This window comes from Lepus europaeus, chromosome 6 (assembly GCF_033115175.1).
Source record: "Lepus europaeus isolate LE1 chromosome 6, mLepTim1.pri, whole genome shotgun sequence".
Taxonomy (NCBI): Eukaryota; Metazoa; Chordata; class Mammalia; order Lagomorpha; family Leporidae; genus Lepus; species Lepus europaeus.
The window spans coordinates 129945672-129968571 of NC_084832.1; the positions used below are offsets into that span (position 1 = coordinate 129945672).

General features: G+C 49.9%; 1 protein-coding gene across 3 annotated transcripts in view; it reads left to right on the plus strand.

Annotated features, from left to right (window-relative positions):
- TMEM117 (transmembrane protein 117) overlaps positions 1-22900 on the plus strand; it is a 522463-nt gene that overhangs the window by 436786 nt on the left and 62777 nt on the right. The gene's annotated exons all lie outside the window — the stretch shown is intronic.

The following is a 22900-nucleotide window of genomic DNA, read 5'->3' on the forward strand; positions in this document are numbered from 1 at the left end:
CACTTGATCTGTGTTCAGCAGAGAGCACCCATCTTCATGGAAACAGTGATTGTAGAAACTCACACAAAGGCATCATACCAACCAGCGCTGTGTGCGCAATCTCCCCGCGTGACTGTCTGGGGTTTTAGGAAGATTTCTCTCACTGGTGCAGGAAGAGACACTGGCCATTTCTTGGCATCTTGGCTTGCTTGTTTAATGTCTGGGCAAGAGCTGGACATTTCCTGTTGCTCCTCTTCCCAGGGTGCTGGAAGTCAAACGACAGAGGGACAGGGGCTCCACCACATTGGTTTTTCCATCTCCAAAGACAGAGAGAGGCCTTTTATTTTTTTAATTTTTTTAAATTTATTTGACAGAGTCATAGACAGTGAGAGAGAGAGACAGAGAATAAGGTCTTCCTTCCGTTGGTTCACTCCCCAAATGGCCACCACAGCCAGAACTACGCTGATCTGCAGCCAGGAGCCAGGTGCTTCCTCCTGGTCTCCCATGGTGCAGGGGCCCAAGCACTTGGGCCATCCTCCACTGCCCTCCCAGGACACAGCAGAGAGCTGAACTGGAAGAGGAGCAACTGGGACTAGAACCTGGTGCCCATATGGAATGCCAGCGCTGCAGGTGGAGGATTAACCAAGTGAGCCATGGCGCCCCCCGAGAGAGGCCTTTTAAAGAGATGCTCTCTGTTGCCTCAGAAGAGAACAGTACATTTTCCTTGTTATCATTTGATGTACAGCATACTCTGGGGAGGGGGTGCAAAATGCTTCCGAGAGCATACCACTGATACTTAAAAAAACATCCTATAGCTTTATAAATTGTTTGAAGACAGGAAATGGAATATTTTTATCTCTTCTAAAACTGGGTGGATTTCTTTTTCATTTCCTGTGAGGCAGTTTGGTGCTGTGGAGCAAACCTGGACGTGTTCCAGAGCTGCCTCCCGCCAGCTGTGGGATGGCCTCTGGACAGCAACAAAATTGGGTTTGTGGCATTTATGCAGTGATGCATCATGCATTACTTGTAGAAAGGCCATTTTCATCTCCTTCCGTCTACCGGCTTCCTAATATATAACGTCCACTTTGGCCAGCAGCCCACTGGCACCTCTCGGTCCACGTGCTGAGGCTGAACGTGCTGCCGGCTCCTGGAATGTTCATGTTGTACGTGAGACTTAAATTCCTAGATTGCCCATCACCAGCTTCTACTTCTATCCCATCCACGTGAATTCTAAATACTCTGCTGGTAAGTTCTCTAAAATCAGAGCTTTCAGGTGGAAAAATGTAGCCTTGCAGTTGTCAGCCATTACCCGGGATTCTCTAAAATGGATTCCCATGAGTGGATTCCCAGATACGTAAGAGAAAGAGAAGCTGGAAGTGAGCCCCGAGAGGTTAGGTCCCTCAGTGCCTCCTTTGCTCCATGCCCAGCACCCACTCAGCCTGCAAGGCCGATTGAGCCATCATTTTTCCGGGCCGTATCCGGATTCGTCCTTCTCATCTCCTGGCTGCCATCGTGGGCCTGCGCCCTCTGTTTTCTTGTGAAGCTGTCTGCTGTGGAATCCTCCCCTGTAGATGTCCTCTGCGCAGCTGGCCTGGTAGCCTTCTCAGCATCAGACATGCCCAAGGTACTCCGCGTGCCCCGGGTCTCAGCGTCCTCCCCCCAACACCTAACTGGGGCTCTGAGCTCAGCCCCTGTGCACAGCCCCCACCATCCAGGCTCTCGGGGAGCCTCTCCCTTCCTGGACTGCGTCTCTGTGCTCTGCTCAGTGTCCTGCCCCTTGAGGACCAGTTCAACACCTGCGTCGTCACAGCCTGTGACACCGGTGTTCTGGGAGCTCAGCAGGGCCTTTCCCTCCCCAGCATCGTGGTTTGTGCAGGTTGGCACGGCCTGCGTGGTAGCTGCCCCATCAGGACAAGGAAGGGACGACCCAGTCCCAGGCACCCTGATCCCCAGTGTGAGCGTCGCCTACAGTGAGAGGATGCCGGGAACCCGAGCCATCGGGACACTGGAGAACACAGAGTGCAGTGTCGCGACTCACCCATCCCCAGCTAAACCCTGGATGTGTCCATCCTGTATTCATTTATTTCAGATTTTAAAAAAAAAGTCATAGAATTCACGGAGTTGTAGTCGTTTCCCCAAAAGGCCTGCCCTCCTGAGGGTTACTTCAGAGGCTTAAAAACAATTGACCGCAGGCGCTTTTAGGGGTAGGAAAGTTCCACTTGTATCATGCAAAGTATAGTGATGTTAACAAGAAATAAGGAAGAAATCGTGAGAGACTGATGCTATTTCTGTAGAGCAAATGTCTAACAAAGTGAATGGACTTATTCTGAAAACTCGTAGATAAAATAGTTGTGGACATTCTTGAAAAAGGAGTTTTTTCTGCATTTGTGGAAGACTGTTTCTTGTGCCATGTCTTTCTGTGGATTTAGCGAAGTCCCTGCAGCTGAGCCGTATGATTTATCCCAGTCCTCCTAGCACAGGACCGGGAAGCAAACCTCACTGCCTTCCATGGAAAACCCTGTCTGTACTTCTGCGCAGTACTTGTGATTATGCCATTCGATTTGCATAGATGCTTTTATTTCACTGCAGAATATTTGACTTGCCGAGTGTCCCACTCACCTGTCTCCTCTGCCCGGTTGTAGGCAAGGTGCGTTCCACACTTGCCGAGTGTCCCACTCACCTGTCTCCTCTGCCAGGTTGTAGGCAAGGTGCGTTCCACACATGCAGGAGGTAAGCATATGTGTGCACAGAGAGCAGTGATAACAGAAGGAGTCCCAGCAGCTGACGAAGCAGAGGTCAGCATAGACGAGAGGAGGAGGAGGAAGGAGCTTCCAGGGTGAGAAAACTAGGAGGACCACGGGCGCTTCACACGGGGCCCAGTGAGCAAGCACCTGTCTTCCCACTGGGCCGTGCAGCAGCGCAGTCATCAAGGGAAAGGCTCAGTTTTGTCCCATTAGGTTCCGAAAGTGGTCATCAGTTCATCCCGTGTGCATCCGATGCTGGGGCCCAGCACGGCGGGAAAGGTGCAGAGAGGACTGTGGGAGGGAGGGGAGACACCTGGGCGAGCCGTCTTCGTTTGGAAGAAGTCTTCAGGCACATGGTGAACCGTGCCTTTGCTGCCCTCTCAGTCCATCTCCTGTCCTCTCAGGAGCCGGTGAGTGTGGTGTAGAGGCTTCAGAAGAGGGGAAGTTTGTCTTCCTGAGCCAGGGAGGAAAGAGAGAGTATGAGAGGGAAGTGGACAGAGGAGGGTGGGGCAAGAGGCAAGGGAGCCAGGAAGATGGAGACAGTGAGGGTGAGTGAGGGGGCACGGCCGAGTTCCCCACGTGTGGGGTGGGCAGCACCAGGCAGTGGTGTCCTGTCCGTGGTTAAGTCCATCTATCACTCGTGTCTCACCGTGCTATTCGAGAGTGGGCTCTAGGTTGCCTGTGTGCCGGATCAGTGTCATCTGCCCTAGGACAGCATCTGCTTAGAACTTTCCCAAGAGGCAGAGGAAGGCAGGAGAAGGGCTCTTCTGCGAGTGTGTAGGTAGGGGTGGAAGGGAGCCACGCTTCCAGTGCATTGCAGTTAGTGGAGCTCCGCGCCAGCGTGCTTTGTTGCCCGACTGTCGTCTGGATTGCACAGCAAGGGGTTGAGAGTCTTGGCTCTGGAGGCAGCCTTCCCAAGCCCAGTGCTAGCTGTGCTGTTAGGTGCGTCACTGAGCCGAGCTAATATTAGCATCTGCTTCGTAGGGTTAGATCTGGCTCAGAATTGCATCGCGTGTGCCTGGCGCACGGCAGGGACTGAAGAGACGTTAGCCACTCTGGGTTCCGAGGGAGAAGGCTGCCTTGGTTGTGTGTGAGTTTCTACATGAGGTCAGGCTGCAGAAGCAGCTTGAAGCCTCCTTACTGAAGGGCTTGGGAGGCCCTCTGCAGGGTCTGAGTTCACCCTGAGGGAAACGGTGAGGAGACAACAGTTCTGTGTAACCCGTGCTGGAAACTTCAGGTGATTTTTAAGTTTATTTTGAAGAATGATTCAGACAGCAAGCTCAGGTTTGCGTGATGACTTCATGGCGTTGGATGCTTGGGTTCGAAGAGGCTGGGATTCTGCCACTAGGAATAAACACAAAATAGACATAAAGGGTCCTGTTTGTGCACATGTGGGTGTGAAGAGAGAGCGGCTCACGGTAGCTGTAATCGCATCCATCGCTGATGGTTTGCCCTGCCATTCGGGGCTCTGTGGCATGGGAGCTGTGTTGCTTTCACCGTTGTAGGTTCCTCACCCTGGGGGGCACTTTTGGGACCCCTGCAATTTTAAATGTCTGGTGACTAAATGAGCTCCAGCAAGCTGTGAAGAAACAGGTGAAAATAATAGTGGAATTATTGACTAAAGCCAAGAACGAGGAGGAAATGAGCGGTTTGAGAATGAATGTGAGGGAGGATGGGTGTAGCCCTAAGGCGGGACACCCGGTGTCTAGATGGTGGATGGGATGGAGGAGGTGCTGACCAAAGGGGAGGACATTTCAGTTCCAGAGGACTTGGTTTTGGGGAGCGCAGCACAGTGTGGCTACATGTGAGTGTGGACAGTGCAGCGCCATCTCAGAACTGCTCCACTCTGCTCTTCGAGGGTTCACACCACAGAACTGCTCTACTCTGCTCACCAAGGGTTCACACCACAGAACTGCTCCACCCTGATCACCAAGGGTTCACACCACAGAACTCAACCCTGCTCACCAAGAGTTCACACCACAGAACTGCTCCACCCTGATCACCAAGGGTTCACACCACAGAACTCAACCCTGCTCACCAAGAGTTCACACCACAGAACTGCTCCACCCTGCTCACTCACCAAGGGTTCACACCACAGAACTGCTCCACCCTGATCACCAAGGGTTCACACCACAGAACTCAACCCTGCTCACCAAGAGTTCACACCACAGAACTGCTCCACCCTGCTCACTCACCAAGGGTTCACACCACAGAACTGCTCCACCCTGTTCACTCGCAAAGGGTTCACAAGACAGAACTGCTCCACCCTGCTCACCAAGAGTTCACACCACAAAACTGCTCCACACTGCTCACTCACCAAGGGTTCACACCACAGAACTGCTCCACCCTGCTCACCATGGGTTCACACCACAGAACTTCTCCACCCTGCTCACTCACCAAGGGTTCACACCACAGAACTGCTCCACCCTGCTCACTCACCAAGGGTTCACACCACAGAACTGCTCCACCCTGCTCAACATGGGTTCACACCACAGAACTGCTCCACCTGTGCTCACCATGGGTTCACACCACAGAACTGCTCCACCCTGCTCACCATGGGTTCACACCACAGAACTGCTCCACCTGTGCTCACCAAGGGTTCACACCACAGAACTGCTCCACCTGTGCTCACCAAGGGTTCACACCACAGAACTGCTCCACCCTGCTCACCAAGGGTTCACACCACAGAACTGCTCCACCCTGCTCACCAAGGGTTCACACCACAGAACTGCTCCACCCTGCTCACCATGGGTTCACACCACAGAACTGCTCCACCCTGCTCACCATGGGTTCACACCACAGAATTGCTCCACCCTGCTCACCAAGGGTTCACACCACAGAACTACTCCACCCTGCTCACCAAGGGTTCACACCACAGAACTGCTCCACCCTGCTCACCATGGGTTCACACCACAGAACTGCTCCACCCTGCTCACCAAGGGTTCACACCACAGAACTGCTCCACCCTGCTCACCAAGGGTTTGCACTGCAGAGGACTAAGTGTGTATGTGGTAGACCCTTCCATTGGCTTCGTTTAATCATCCCACTATGTGTACACTTAGATCACATCATACTGCCTATATTATGTTAATTAAAATAAAATAGTTTTTGAAAACAAAATAAGACTTGCAAAGTAAGTGATAGACCCAGCAGGAATCTGCCTATAATTCTACATGGATAAAAGCAGACACCTGTGTGTAGACGTGTGTGTGTGTGTGTGTGCAATAATATCTTAGTACAGTGACCACAAGGGGGTGAGATACACTGGCTGGGCGACGGGATGTTGAGGGGAAGAGAGAAGGTCTGAGGAGCCGGCACTGTTGACTCCTCATGCTATTGATAACATCTTTTCAACCGTTCCCTTTGTTTAGTTATTCTATGCACATGCCTATTACCTCTGTACACGTGTGCCTGCTGTCACACAGAAGCTCGTTCAAGACAGGGAACGTCTCATCAGTATTTTTATTCTCAGAATTAGGTCATGTCTACTGCACTGCAGTTTTACCATACCTGCTGTGCTGAAAAAGAGTAAATAAAGCAATCTTTAACAATGTGCTATTATTTTACAAAAGCCAGTGGGCATGTGATTTTGCAACAGGTGAAATGTTTACCAAAAACAAGTGAATCAAACATCATTAAGTTTAGATTAGATCATTTCCACTGGTCTATGACCTAATAGTAGTAAAATATCTCAATAAAAATGCAAATAAAGTGTGTGATGACTCTTTGGTCCAGTCAGAAAAGCACTTGGAGAGAAGTGCTACTACCTGAAAAGCAATTAATTCTCAATGCACTGAAAACTCATTATGAAAATTGCGTTTGCAAACCTTTCAGCATGTAACAGATTTAAAGTGTTTCCTTTCTGGTGCACATGGCTTCCGGAGATGGAGAGGAGCTGGAGATGCGAGAGACAAACACACAAGGTGCTTTCTAAAAAGCCCCGTTTTAAAGCCCAGTTGACCTGACTTTCTCAGGGGACTTCCATCGAGGCCACAGCCAGGGGACGTGGCCTCCGCTGCTGCAGGGCGCAGGGCAGAGCAGCCAGCACAGCCCTGCTCAGAGCAGCCAGGTCGAAGGTGTTACAGGATCAGTTACTACAGCTGGGTTTGTTTACAGGCTGCTTGGAACGGAAGGTTTGTGAGTGCCCGTCCACCCAATTTGCCAGTTTCTCAAAGTTTGGGAATATTTTAGAGGGCTTCCTTAGTCTTTTAAACTCTTTGTGTTTGCAATCTTCATCTATCCCGATCGAGAGTTGTGCTGCTGCCGGAAAGCACAGCAACGGCGATGTCGGTTGTTGGTCCCAGGAGACGACAGAGAGTAGAGGGTTGGTGAGGGAGGACCTGCATGGCTGGGTGTGCCTCCTGCTTCCTGGCACAGCCGCAGGCGCTGAAGTCAGCATCGTTGCCTGGCCCCATTCTGTCCTGCCCATGCCGTGCGGGGCAGTGGGGAGCTGCACGTCCAGGGGGAGTGGTAGAGGGGAGTCTCCTTAGAGCTGTGAGTCCAAGCAGCGGGTCTCCAGGGAGGCAGCCTGCCCAAGGCGAGTTGTGTCCCAGCAGCATGAGGGTGAGCGTCCGCCCGAGGTGCCTGGGGGACGTGGCAGACGGTGAGAGGTGATTGGAAGCTCTGTGGTTATCAGGCAGGAGCACATGGGGTCTGGTCACACAGACTGCAGATGTCCAGGTGACACTCACCTGTAAAGGAGGCTAATAGTCTACTTAGCGGGGGATATGGGTCACCAGCTGACACAGGCAGCGAGCTCCGGGAGAGATGATTGTGAGCGAGACAGATCATTCAAGTCTTTATGTAGAATGCGGGGAGACTGTAGCTTGAAGGGATTATAAGATTTGGTTAAGTAAGTGGAAAATGGAGATATTCAAGTTTCATCCCAATTTAAAGTAAAATGCTTCAGTCCCTGGGGTATTTTTTGAAGAGAGAACTAGAACATGATTAAGAAACTGGAAAGATATAAATTCTGTACAATTGCACATCAGCGGTAGTATCTTTTCCACGCTGCCTGCAGCCCCATGATCCAACTCCGGCTGCAAATCTCTGTTTTCCAAGGCATGAGTTTTTCTTGTGGTCAGTGGCTGGTCATCCCAGGCCTCACTGCTGTCTCTGCATATGCACTGTGCCTGTCTCCAGAAGTCCTGGGTAGCTGTGGGCATCTTCATGGCACTGCTTGCAGGTGGGCTGCCTGGCCTGTTCCAGTGGGAGCTGTGTAGGCGACACTCACCGTAAAACCCCAGACGCAGACGTTCCTTGGATGTCCCGTGCCACATGGCCTGGTCATTTTTAACAGCTTTTGATGGACAGTGTCAGGAACATGAGGCCTTTTTTCTGGTCTCTTCTATGACCATGTTAAGACAAGGGTGGAGTCGAGCAAGGCAATCAGAGGAAACGCTGTAGGCAGTGGCAGCCATGAAGACGCCACGGCAGTGGTCCTCAGGGTGAGACACACTTCTAGTGGATGTGAGCCCACGATCAGACATGAGAAGGTGCTACTTGGGGACAGACACACTAGGTATATCAAGTTCATGGAACGTTCTTTAGGATCACCCTGAATTTTACAGCCAGAGCCCTGGGGATGCTGCTCACCAACAGCGGTAAAGTCTTGAGAGGGAAGCCCCCTCTAGATGGTGGGTCTTCCAAACCCTGACCCCTGAGCCTGGCCATTGGCTCTGCGGGGCTGCAGGGAAGGCTGTCCAACAGGCAGCTACACGTCCAGTTGGACTGAGGCTGCTCTGCCCCTTCATGGCGCAGACAAGGAGCTGGCTGCTGGCAAGAGACCGGTGCTGTGAAGCCCCACTGGGCTGCAGGCTGGACAGAGGGAGATGGGCAGCCAGAGAGAAATTCCTGAGCACTTAGTGTGTGCCGGTCACTGTCCTGGCTGCTTCATTTCATCTTCCAAAGCTCCATACAGGAGTGATGGTAGCAACAAGGGGAAAATGAGGTTCTCCAGGCCCTCCAAGCAGTAGAGAACACATGCGTCCGACTGCAAAGCCGACACGGTTTCCATGCCTGTTGTGGTGCACATCAGATGACACACAGCAACCTCTGCCATGTGCCCAGAGGTGACAGGATGCCCGGTGAGTGACAGGGTCACTCCTGCTGGAGACCAAAGTCAGACGGCATTGCTCAGGGGCAGTGCAAACTCCGGGTCCATTCCTCACTTAGGCTCTGCAGGTTTTCCTGACTCGAGCTGCAGGTCTCTGTGCTGGTCACATGAAGCAGCGCAGGAAGTCTGATGATTTTGGTATCACAGTCTCGTCGTCTGGACCCAAGGTAACTGATGCAGTTGAACCGGGGCACAGGATTCCTCTCTGAACCATAGCTGGACTTCCTGGGATCTCAGACTGACGAAGACAGCATGCTGATAGAGAAGCGAGCTAGAGCCTGGGAGACCATGACCTGCAGCCGTGTCCTGCAAGACCAGGTGTGCATGGAGGTGAGGATTCACACCCTGCACCTGAGCAGGTCCTCCACAATGACGTGGGTTCCCCGGCCGTCCAGCCTCTAGAAGGTCATTGCTTAGAAGTGTGCACATTGGCCAGCACCGTGGCTCACTAGGCTAATCCTCCACCTGAGGCGCCAGCACCCTGGGTTCTAGTCCCAGTTGGGGTGCTGGATTCTGTCCCGGTTGCCCCTCTCGCAGTCCAGCTCTCTGCTATGGCCCGGGAGGGCAGTGGAGGATAGCCCAAGTGCTTGGGCCCTGCACCTGCATGGGATACCAGGAAGAAGCACCTGGCTCCTGGCTTCAGATCAGCACAGGGCGCTGGCTGCAGCGCGCCGGCCATGGCGGCCACTTGGAGGGTGAACCAACAGAAAAAGGAAGACCTTTCTCTCTGTCTCTCTCTCTCTCTCACTGTCTAACTCTGCCTGTCCAAAAAAAAAAAAAAGAAGTGTGCACAGTGTGCCTGGACATCTGCCCATCCGTATGGTGACAGGTGACTCCTGGGAACACCAGCACCGGCGCCAGCATCGCGTGGCTGCTGTTTGGCAACACAGATCCTGGGTTGTCTTCTCTCATCCTGGCATCTGAATCACTACAAGATTTGGTTTGGAAATAAGCATTTTTTCTGGCCCAGACCCTGCTTTCTTGGAAGCTCTCTGCCTTGGGAAGCACTGGTGACAGCGAATGCTTGCTGTGGCTTTGCTTCGGAGGATGGTACAGGACGGAGCGCCAAGAAAAACTCGGGCTCCAGACGCCACTCTGAATTTGTTGCATTGGGTGGATGGGGATCTCCTTAGAATTTTACATTTCTCCTCTAGTGTGACCCTGTCCCTGTGCTGCGTGTTGCAAAAGCTGAAGAAATAAAGCAGATATGTATAGGTGCGTTTCCCTCTAACTTTCGATGATTCCCTTGCTGGCGATGGTATGTCTGACTGCGGCTCTCACTGTCATCTTTGATTTCAGTAGCTGAGCCCATTTGTTTGGCAAGTTGCTTGAGTTGCATGCTATAGGAATACCACGAAACCAGAAAGATCTCTGTTTCTATGTTAATGACAAAATAACTTTGGGTACAAACATGTATCTGGGGCAATGAAAAGCAGTCGTTTGTGGTCCCTTTGTCCCTTCCCAGGCTTCCTGAAGAGGAGGAATCCTTAGTCTTGGTGAGTGGGTGGTGGTATGGAGGCCCAGGATCTGGACAGGTCACTGTGAGAGCAGGGAGGCTAGGGAGCCAGCAGGTGGCAGGAATGCTGGGGGTGGGTGCCACAGCGGGCAGCTGGTTGGGGAGAGGGTTTCCAGAGGCGTCTGCTCTGTCATGTGCAGATTGCACCCTACACCCTGCACCCTGCACCCGGTGTCCTAAGGGCATTTCTGTGCATGTACGGTCATCAGTTCTTTCCGTGTCGTGTTCCCACGGCCCCATCCTCCTCTTCAGAAAGGTTTCAGGGCAGCTGGTAGGGGGTAAGCAGGCTTGGGAAGCCCAGGTACGTTCTGCTCATACAATGCAGACCTCAGCCCTGCGGCGAGTGAGGTCTGGTGGGTGCACTCACTTACTCTTATGCCTGCCTTTATTTCAGTCATTCGATGTTTTTTTTAAAGGGGGGTTAATCTGGAGGGAGGGCCCAGAGCCCTCAGAGCTCTGTGTCTCCTGCTTCTCAGTCCCCTTTGTCAGCTCTCCTTCCTCCGACGTCATGGCCTTGGAGGCCCGCCCCTGTCTTCTCACCCCAGTTGGTGTTCCAACAGTTTCCATCTACCTCCCTGGCTTCCAAGCAGCGCGAGAGGCTAGACTTTCTCAGAGCCCCCTCAAGTCAGATGTCTCTGCTGCATGTCAGACAGAGGTCTAACTGCCCGAAGCCGCTGTGCGCCCGGTGTTCCCAGAGGTTTCCTGAACGTCTCGGTCCGTGGTGCCTGCAGCCAGCCTGCCATAGGCCCCTCCAGCTGCCGGCCTCCCAGGCACTCACGGCAGTGAATTCTGGAAATGTCTGAGCTCGCTCCCCTCACTCACCATGGGCGTGGCAGTCGCCGGGTGCACCTGTTCTTCTTGATAAGGATCTCTGGACCCTCTTCCTCCTTCAAGGCTCACTCTGTGCTTTAGTTCAGGTTACTATCAACTTGCACTTATGTGAGGGTACTTGGAAAAGTTCATGGACCAGGAAAACGCCATGCACAAATATAAAAATTTTTGTACCCAAATAAACTTCATTTTTTAATTCAGTTTTCCACAAACCTTTTTTGAAGTACCCTCATATTAGAACAATACCCTTTTCCTTCTTTTGGCCTTACCTCATTTCCTCCAAAAAAATCTTTTTAATGTAAACAACTCGTTTTCAGAAGTCTTCAAATAGAAATGGTATTGCATACTCCACAGGTATTGTATCACCTGGATGAGCCTAGTTGCTGGTCCTTTCCTGGCTGACTCCTCCCCTTCCGTGTCTCTCCTCTGTCACCACCCCCGAGACAGACCTGGTGACCTTGCTTTCTTGAGAATGGAGTGATGGGGAGTTGTTGGCACAGACTTGCTGCCTGGGAAGATAGCTCGCATTGTCGTGGCCGAAATACCCTGCTGAATGAATTAAATTTTCATAAATCTTTAAAAAATGTATGTAGTTAATTTGAAAGTGGGAATTAGGAATTCCTCCCATCTCTGGTTCACTCCCAGGTGCTAGCAGCAGCCAGGGCTGCCACCCTTGTGGGGGACCCCAATTAAATTCAAAAATCTTAACTTACAAATATGGCAGCCATGTGTTTTCAAATGTAAACTATGTCATATTAATAACAAGGTTTTAAGCTTAGTGGCAAATGCATCTTAAGTATGTATGTACTATGTGTTTAAAGGCATTTTCTTTTTTTAAAATGTTTATTTATTCTTATTGAGAGGCAGAGTTACAGACAGAGATAGGGAGAGATATGCAGAGAGGTCTTACATCCACTGGCTCACTCCCCAAATGGCCACGGTGACCAGCACTAGGCAGATAATTACTGAAGGACTTGGGCCCCTGCCACCCATGTGGGCGACCCACATAAAGCTTGTGGCTCCTGGCTGTGCCTGGCCCAGCACTGGCTGCTGTGGGCATTTGGGAAGTGAAGCAGCAGACGGAAGATCATGCTCTCTCTTGTGCCCCTTCTCTCTCTGTAGCTCTTCCAAGTAAATAAATAAATCTTTAAAAAAGGAACTCTAATGAATAGACACCTAGAATCCCATGATGTGACTAGCCCACATGGACTTCTTAATGCCTAACTGCCTGGAGTTCTTCCTCTGTGTATTCCACCAGTGATGGTGGGTCTTTCCTGGTGCAGCAGGCAGAATAACGCCCCGCCCCTGGAAGATGCCTCCCGCTCTTAATCCCGGGATCCTGCTCCTGGGTGAGACGACATGGCAGAGGGAGTCATGGCTGCCCAGAAGGGAGGGCCACAAACCCACAGTCTGGAAGGTGGGGAGGTTGTCCTGTGTTGCCCAGGGAGTCCCCGTGAGCACAGAGTCTCTAAGGGAGGAGGGGGAGGCTCAGCGAGCAGAGCAGGGGCAGCGTGCCTGGGGCTGGCTGAGCAAGGCCTCCGTGTGACCACTAGAATCAGGAAGACACAGGGAGGTGGATTCTCCTGGGACATCCAGAAGGAACGAGGTGGTCCCATGGACACCTTGACTGGGTTAAAACTGAGCTTCACTTTGAGCTTTTGGCTCCCAGAACCATGAAATGGTTAAGTCTGCATTGTTTTAAGTTGCTAAGTTGGAAGTGACTGGTAACAGCAGCAACAGAACTAACACCGCTGGTGTTCGCCAAGTTTGCTGACACTGGGTGTTGCTGAGCTTTTCAGTCTCCTGCTTGTCCAAAGCCAAAACATCTCACGGTGTTTCACTCTTCCTCCTTGGAGAGGGCTTCTCTCCTTCCACCGTGGCTGGGTGGACACCAGTGCTGTTTATGGACACGCAGCCTCTGTGCTGTCCTATTGCATTGTTGAGGTTGTGCTTTTTTTCTTACTGATTTGTCTGGCCATTTATTATCATGTTTGCTGTTGGCATTCGCCAAGACATTATGGGAAGTACTTATTATCCCCCCCAACCAGGAATTCATTGTGAAGTTTACAAAGCAGCTTTTTGGCATTGCTACAGTGATCATATGTGCTTGCTTTTCATTTTCTGCCTTATCAGTATGACAAACACCCTCATCTGTTTATCTATTTAGATATATTTGTATGTATTAATACTTATTAGCTGTAGCATAGTTACAAGGCTACAAAGATAAATAACACATGTGTCCTCTCTTCTAACATCCTCAGCATCTCAAAAAAGAAAAATTAATGACAATTCCATGTGCAGTATAAATGAATATTTGAAAATTTGAGAGGGGCTCCCAACTATATAATTTACATTTTAGCAGTTACCAAGATTTGGATGAATTGATAGTACACTTGGACATAAATCTGTCATCCATACTAGAGAGTTTAGGAAGATAAATAAGGAGGAAGAATTAAACTGAGTGGTGCAGAGGACTAACAGGACTGTGTTCTCAATCCAGATGTATGATTTTTGCTGAGATGCTGAAGTGGAGAGTGTTTTTGGTTGCTGTTGGTGTGTTAACCGGAAGACACACTCAGCTTTCCTTGCTTAGAAATCCTCAGACTGTGCAGTAAAGTGCCTGCTTGACTTTGCATAACAAAAGGCGCCTTGCATAGGGAATCAGGGACTGTCTCCAGATAATGAGTGTGTTGTGGACTTTAGTGTCTGTTGTGTTTGTATTTCTGCTGTGACCACTAATGAATGATTTCCCTTCCGCTTCACGAAGGAAGGTTCCTTTTTCTTATTGTCACTCGACGGTGCGATGTGGGGTGACAGTTGCTTGGGTAGCAGGGGACCCCATGTGCAGCCCTTGGACTTGGCCTTTGCAGGCGCCGGATTCCTCAGCCGCTAGTGAGCTGTCCAGGGTCCTGCATCCGGCCACATGGCCAGGGAGCGAAATGACCACACTGGCCCCGGCTTCTGTGACAGGTCACAGATGTGTTTTCCTCTGTGGAGCGGCAAGCGAGTTAAGTCATTTCCAAGTAGCAGAATTGTCATCCACTGTGGTTTCTTGTTATCTACAGCACACCCAAAGCCTCAGGCTTCTCTCAAGGTGATTAATAGCCCTTTTATTCTTTGGCTGTGGAGCATCTTGAGAGTTGATGCTAACTGGGTTAGCTTTGCTGACTTCCTGAGCAGTTTCAGCACGACGCTCGGCCCCCCAAACTCCAAGCTCCTTGGTGCCAGGAACTGGATTTATCTTAGTGCTGTCACCGTTTGGCCAGCGCGGTGCCAGAGTTTCCTAAAGGAGCACCGACCGCAGTGGAATCGAACGAACTTCATTTGCCACGGATGATTTAAAAAGCTACAGGAATTGCAGCACTGGTTTAACACCCTCTGTTCTGTTTCGGGTTTGAAGTTTTACGAAAACAGTGCATTTCATTCTTTCAGTAAGTGAATAACTCCGTGAGAAAATGGGTAGCTCCTAGAGCTTGTTCCTACAGCCACTTCTAGAAATTTAGTGTTACAGAGCAGCCACAGCAATAAATTTCATCCAAACGAAACCCATGTTACAACCAGTGCTGTAATTTATAACCAGAAAGATATTGTTGATTGGAATTTGGGCCTCCCCCTTAAGCTGTACACCTTAGATTTTCTTCTCATTTCAACCTATTTGTTTATGGTGAATTCTAGAATCTTGCAATAGCAAAAAGAAGTTCAAAGTCTGTATGCCGCGGCTCACTAGGCTAATCCTCCGCCTGCGGCGCCAGCACCCCGGGTTCTAGTCCTGGTTGGGGCACCGGATTCTGTCCCTGTTGCTCCTCTTCCAGTCCAGCTCTCTGCTGTGGCCCGGGAGTGCAGTGGAGGATGGCCCAAGTGCTTGGGCCCCTGCACCTGCATGGGAGACCAGGAGAAGCACCTGGCTCCTGCCTTCGGATCAGTGCAGTGCACCAGCCACAGCAGCCAATGGAGGGTGAACCAATGGAAAAGAAAGACCTTTCTCTCTGTCTCTCTCACTGTCTAACTCTGCCTGTCCAAAGGAAAAAAAAAAAAGACTGAATGTAGAGAGAAAGTCAGAAATAGTTGGTAGTCATAGGAACAGATGTCTCCCGCTACGTTGATGACATCGTGTCTCAGTGACTTCAGGGACCTATGTGTCCTTGGTGGCTCACAACTGAATTGTCTTTCTCCGTCGCTCCCACAAAGAGGTCCTGCAGGCCACACAGGGATAGTTGGGGGAGGGGGACTCTCCCACCCCAGCCAGGGCACCCTGAGTTGCACTGCGCGGTCCTGAAACGTCTCTCTCACTGTGGCACAAATACACCAAGACATCACAGAGGAAGGAGCATGAGGACCGAGGGGTGGCAGCCACAGGCGTGAAAACATCTCGCTGCTGGGTGTGAACCGGTATCATGCCGTGACTGCCCCAAATCAAGAGCAGAGCTGTAGAGAAGCATGGAATGTAGACCCTGCACATGATGATTTGGTGCTGGTCTGGACCGGTCAGCCCTGCTCATCCCGCACTATAATCAGAACAGTTGTTTTCATACTATTTGTTGAACTTCTTACTTAGTATGGAGTTGAGCTTATGTGTTTAAGTTAATTGAAAATAGAGCTTAGTTAAAAATAAGAATGGGAATAGCAGAGGGAGGAGGAAGAAGGGTGGGAGTGTGGGTGGGAAGAATCTCTGTGTTCCTAACGTTGTGTATATGAAATGCATGAAGTCTGTGTACCTTAAATAAAAGATTTCTGAGGGGGGGAGGGAGGGAGGAAGGTCCGGAATAGAAGAGTGATGCTCGAGTTGGAAAGGGAAAGTTTTGGGGGACATAGGATACTTTCAGAGCACTTAAAACTTGGTATGAGGCCACGACCAAACTTTGCCTTAAGTCCGAGGTCCTTACCCTTGCCAGGAGATGGAAACGAGCACGGCAGAGTTTAGATCTCGAGACAAACAGGGCAAAAACTCATGACCAGAGGGGGCTGGGTCACCACCTTTCACTTGTGAAGTACCTATGGGTGACGCTGCCTGCTTTCGCCGTGTTGCCGCGCACGGGCTGGGCACACTGAGCTCACCCAGGCTTCAGTGCGAATCATCTTTTCCTGTGGGTCTCCCTCAGACCTCCCTCCAGACCAACCTGCCTGGTCATGGCGAAAGTCCTGTGTAGTCAGAGTGGAGAGGATCCGCCCCGGGGAGCAGCCCCCTGTCTCGCCCTCCCTAAGAAAGCGGTTCCGCTGGTTTTGCAGGAGTCCACTGCCTCTGAGGCCTCCTCCTAGTACTTTTCCACCCACCCGCCCCCACTCTGTGCACCCAGCACTCAGGGCTAAACCCGGGCTCTCCTCCCTGCTGCAGTAGTTTGGCCATCTGTTGTAATAGTCCCACCATTTTTACAAGTGTCACAAACATTGTTTTCTCGAAACCTACTGTGACCTCAGCGTCTGTCTCCAGCCATTTCATCTCGCAGCTCTGAGATTCTGTATCCATTTAGCAATAATTCCTTGCTCCCTCCTGCCCCAGCATCAACCAGTCACCATTCTACTTTCTGTCTTTGTGAATTTGACTGCTCAAATTTGACCCCATACAAGTGGAAGCATGGACGCGTACCATATTTGCCTATTTCTGAGAGAAATATTTCACTGAGTGTAATGTCTTCACGATTCACCCATGTTCTAGTTGTGTCCAAATTTCCTGCTTTTTTTAACATTTATTTATTTGAAAGTCAGTGTTACACGGAAAGAGCAGAGGCAGAGAGAGAGAAAAGTCTTCCACCCACTGGTTCACTCCCCAGTTGGCCTCGATGGCCAGAGCTGTGCCGATCCAAAGCCAGGAGCCAGGAGCTTCTTCCGGTCTCCCACATGGGTGCAGGGGCTCAAGCACTTGGGCCATCTTCCACTGCTTTCCCAGGCCACAGCAGAGGCTGGATTGGAAGTAGAGCAGCCAGGTCTTGAACCGGTGCTCTTATGGGATGCTGACACTGCAGGCGGCAGCTTTACCCACTACGCCACAGCGCTGGCCCCAATCCTTCCTTTTTAAAGCTGAATAATACTCCACTTCCTGTGTGGACCACATTTTGTTTGTCCACTTGAGTTGCTTCTGCTGTTTAGCTACTGTGAATAATAATGGTGCAATGAAATGGATGTAAGGGAGTTTAAGTCCCTGCTTTCAGTTGTTCTGGGTGTGTTCTCAGAACCGGACTTACTGGATCATAGGATAGTTCTATTTTTAATGTGTTTGAGGATCAGCCATGCTGCTTCCCAAAGCTCCTGCAGCATCTCACGTTCTCCCCGTGGGCGCGTGAGGCTTCCAGTGTCTCCACAGCCGCGCCAAGCTGGTGTTCTCTGGATAATACGCAGCTTAATCAGCGTGAAGAGGTTCTCATCGTGGGTTTGATCTGATGAGCCATGCTTGTTTTTCTTTACAATTATGTACTTTTATATCCTTTAAAATTGAAAACCCTTATCTCTTTTTTTTTCTTTTTTTTATTTCATAAAAGTGAATTTACAAAGTGCAACTTTTGTATTGTTGTGGCTTCCCCCCCAACCTCCCTCCCTCCCATGGCCCTCCCCTCTCCCTCTCCCATCCCGCCCTTTATCAAGGAAAACCCTTATTTCTAACGGAACTGTTGGGAGCTATGCCTCCCAGTAACTGCAGAAGCCCTATAACCCCCTACACTGAGTATCTAAGCCATCTGAATGCAGTGCAAATGCAACGGGAACCACAAATGTAGCCTCCAGTCTTCTAGTAGCCACATTATACAAACTACTAAGGAGCATGGAATATGCATTTTAATAATGTTTTATTGAACCAAATATATTCAGAATGCCTTGTAATAATTATAATTTTTTTTTTTAATTTTTAAATTGTATTTGCTTGAGAGACAGAGAACAAGAGCTGCTGCTGGTTCACCCCAAAGTGCCTGGGGCAGGGAGCTGAGAGCTGAAGACTCACCCAGGCCCTGCACCTGTGAGGCAGGGAGCCATTTGTGTGAAACACCACCTACTGGCCCCCAGGGTGCATGCGATTAGCAAGAAGCTGCGGTCAGGTGCCAGAGCCAGGTTTGAACCTAGGTACTCCAGCGTGAGCCAAGACATCGTCACCTCCAGGCCAAATACTTGCCCCCTAGAAAAGGATTGGGGCAAAATAAAAGTGAGGTCCCCTGCATTCCTGCTTCCCCATTTCAGCCCCTCAGTCTGTTGACTGACATTCTGGACAGGTCAAAGACCTTGATTCTCATACTGAAAACTGAAGGAATTCTAAGGCTTAAGCTGTCAGTTGTCACAATGTGGTTTGCTTTGTGGGGATCCTGTGTGCACCGGGCAGCTTGAGTGTGGGTGAGCGGTGCTATGGCCTGGCCACCAGTGCACACTGAGCACAGGCCATGCTCACGGGCAAGGAAGGCCCCTGCCCGGAAGTAGCCACGGAGCTGCTGCGTGTTTCCGCCCTGTAAGGTAATGTCCTGTTGCATGCCACTGTCTGTTTGTTAATATTCACGGTATTCCAGCTCAACCGTAAGTTGAAAATCATGTCTGGCTGCTCTAGAACCTAAGGACAAATGCTTTGATTCCACAGTAACCAGTTCATAAACAGAATTTCGCCATCCATGAATCTGGACAGAGTGATCACTTGAATATTTGATTTACAGCCAGATACATCAGTTCTACTCTTTCTCATAGTGTGACCTTGTATTTTTTTTTTAAGATTTATTTGTTTTGTTATAAATGAAGAGTTGTAGAGATAGAGGAAGAAACAGAAGAGAGGGTGTTCCATCTGCTGGTTCACTCCCCAAATGGCTGCAATGGCCAGGGCAGGCCAGGCTGAAGTCAGGAGCCTAGAACCCATTTTAGGTCTCCACTGTGGATGCTAGGCGCCCAAACACTCGCTACCTTCTGCTGATTTCCCAGGTGCATTAGCTGGGAGGTGGATTAGAAATGGAGCAGCCGGGATTCTTACCAGCACTCATATGGAATGCATGTGTCACAGACGGCAGCTTGACCCAACTGGCCACAACACGGGCCCCTGTGGAACCTCTGGTTAACCAAAAAGATACCTGCTTTCTTTTCTTCAGCGATGTTTGAGCCACGAAAGTGGTCCCATTGAACTCTCTGATCATTTAGGTATCTTTCTTATTTATTTATTTATTTGAAAGAGTTACACAAAGAGAGGAGAGAGAGAGAGAGAAAGAGAGAGAGAGAGAGGGGTCTTCCATCAGATAGTTCACTCCCCAGTTGGCCTCAACGGCCAGAGCTGCGCTGCTCCAAAGCCAGGAGCCAGGAGCTTCTTCCGGGTCTCCCACGTGGGCACAGGGGCCCAAGGACTTGGGCCATTCTCCACTGCTTTCGCAAGCCATAGCAGAGGGCGGGGTCGGAAGTGGAGCAGCTGGGTCTTGAACAGGCGCCCATATGGGATGCTGGAGCTTCAGGCCAGGGCGTTAACCCGCTGTGCCACAACGCAGGCCCCCTAGGTGTCTTTCTAATATCTGCAGAAGCTGAGCCACTCAGATGTAAATCAGGCACCTAGGGCACCATATCAGAGCTGTGTCCCAGATCTGGGACCCTCCAGAACTCCGTCTGCTGACAGTGTTGTTTCCCACGCGAGGCTCGGCGTGGAGCTGTCACAGAGAGCGTGGGCTCCAGCTACTGCCCTGCTCCTCAGGGCTGTGTCCTGGCTCCTCTAGTCCAGCCTGTTTGCCAGCGAGTTAAGAGCTCTTTTAAACAATCCAGAGAGAACGTCTCATGGATAGAAGCTTAAATGTTGACACTTTGGCTTGCAGGGCAATTGTTCATGAATTAATGATGTGGTGCAGTTCATTGAAATGGAATGGGCACTGCTGAGTGTCGCTGTGAGCGCCCAGTGCTGTTCAATGCTCCTCACCCTCTGGCCTGCTGCGCTGCTCCCTCCCATCGGGGTGGGGGTGGCCTGGGTGCCAAGGCTGCACCTGCCACTGCCCTCCAGCCCCTGAGCCCGCGGCCCCAGCACGGCTCAGTGACACTTGCTAATCCTTTTGCTAGTGAAGATTTCTATTCCTGTCCCCTTGGGCAGCTGGGTTTTGCCTATGCTCCCTGAATAAATGTAGTTACCTAAGATAATCAAATCACTCGGTAATTATGTGAGAGTCCCTGGCCAGCACTGCCTCTGAGCTGGAGGAACCACACAGCGCAGACACATTTAGGTGGCACGATGGCTTTTCTGCTCCATGTGTGACCACTGAGGCCTGGGGAGGTACATCCTGGGACCATGCCACCTGTCCACCCTGGCCCCCAAGCTGCCGTTGAGTTCTGGGCTTCAGCTTCCTTCGATACGAAATGGGAACAAACAATGAGACATCAGCCGCACACTGTTCTGTTTGGACACAGCCCTCCTCTTCTTTGCTTTGCGGAAGGCGATGCGCTGGACACAGCTTTTTCCCTCGCACAAGAACGGGGTGGGAAGGCATCTGCTCACTTGAGCAATGAGGCAGCTACACCCTCTCACACCAGATTCCTTGGTGTCCAAGGCAGAAGTGGGCCAGGAGAAAAACCATGGCACAGGCTTGTGGAAGGTCGCCTGTGAGTATGTTCTGACACTGTGACCACTGATAGAATTGTTCCAGATCCCTGACGGAATCTAAGTACAAAGTTATGGCCTGGGCAAATTAATGTCTCAGTCTCAAGAACAGTTAGCAAGATCCTATGAAAATTTTTAGGCAAAACCAGCTTCCAGATTGGGGCCTATGGGAGTGAAATTAAATAAGCTGCACACATGCAGACACACTATCAGATATACACCCAGATACACAGAATACACAGATACATAAACACACACAGACATACACAGATACATAAACATACAGAGACATACACAGATACATAAACACACACAAACATACTCACAGACACACACAATCAGATATACACACAGATAGAATACACAGATACATAAACACACACAGACATACACAGATACATAAACACACACAGACACACACAGATACATAAACACACAGAGACATACACACAGACACACACACTATCAGATATACACACAGATAGACAGAATACACAGATACATAAACACACAGATATACACACAGACATACACACATATATACACATACATATACACATATATAAACATACATACAGATACACAGATAAACACACAGACATACACATAGACATATGCACATATATACATATAGATATACACATATATAAACATACATACAGACACACAGACATACACACAGACACACACACTATCAGATATACACACAGATAGAATACACAGATACATAAACACACATACACAGATACATAAACACACAGAGGCATATACACAGACACACACACACTATCAGATATACACACAAATAGACAGAATACACAGATACATAAACACACACATACACACAGACACACACACACTATCAGATATACACACAGATAGACAGAATATATAAACACACAGATATACACACAGACATACACATATACACATATATACACATACATATACACATACATAAACATACATACAGATACACAGATAAACACACAGATATACACATATATACATATAGATATACACATATATAAACATACAGACACACAGATATACACACAGACACACACAGATACACAGATACAAATATATAGACAGACATATAAACAGACACACATACAGATGCACAGACCTACACATAGAAACACACACAGATATACATATACACAGATACACACATAGATATACAAACATATACAGAGATACACACATATACAGACACAGACACGCACAGACATACACACAGATACACAAACATCCACAAAAATACATAGACACAGATATACAAACATACATACAGATATGGCCAGCGCCACGGCTCACTGGGCTAATCCTCTGCCTGCGGTGCTGGCACCCTGGGTTCTAGTCCCGGTCAGGGCGCCAGATTCTGTCCCGGCTGCTCCTCTTCCAGTCCAGCTCTCTGCTGTGGCCTGGGAGGGCAGTGGAGGATGGCCCAGGTCCTTGGGCCCTGCACCCGCATGGGAGACCAGGAGGAAGCACCTGGCTTCGGATCGGCGCAGCACGCCAGCCGTGGCGGCCATTTGGGGGTGAACCAGCCGAGGGAAGACTTTTCTCTCTACCTCTCTCTCTCTCACTGTCTAACTCTGCCTGTCAAAAAAACTATACATACAAATATGCACACATAGATACACAAACATACATACACACAGACACAAATACAAATATATATACAGGCACACATTTAGACATATACACAGACACAGACACACAGATACACAGACACGCACAGATATATAGAAATACACACACAGAGACACACACACAGATGTATAGACACACACAGAGACACACACACAGGTACACATACACAGAGATACACATGCACACACTCATACCCACGACTCAACTTAGGAGGCTCTCAATCGAACATCAGTGTTCTACAGCAGGTACTGTTCCATGCGTGTGTGTATATGTGTGTACACAGCTTTAGTAACAGCGGAGGGTCAACAAAATCAGCAACTTTGAAGTCAGTTTGACTTTAAAATAATTTTATAAAACAAACCTATTCAGTTGTAGCTGCTTTCAGGAGGCTGAACACACTTTTCACATGGACTGTCTCTGGTCACGTCTGTACTGCTACTATCCTCTGCTACGGAGTGAGGTCGCTGGAGAGTGGTTGTCCTGGAGTCTGGCTGGAGGTGAAGGGCGTGTGGAGCGGGGGAAGCCCGTGAGTC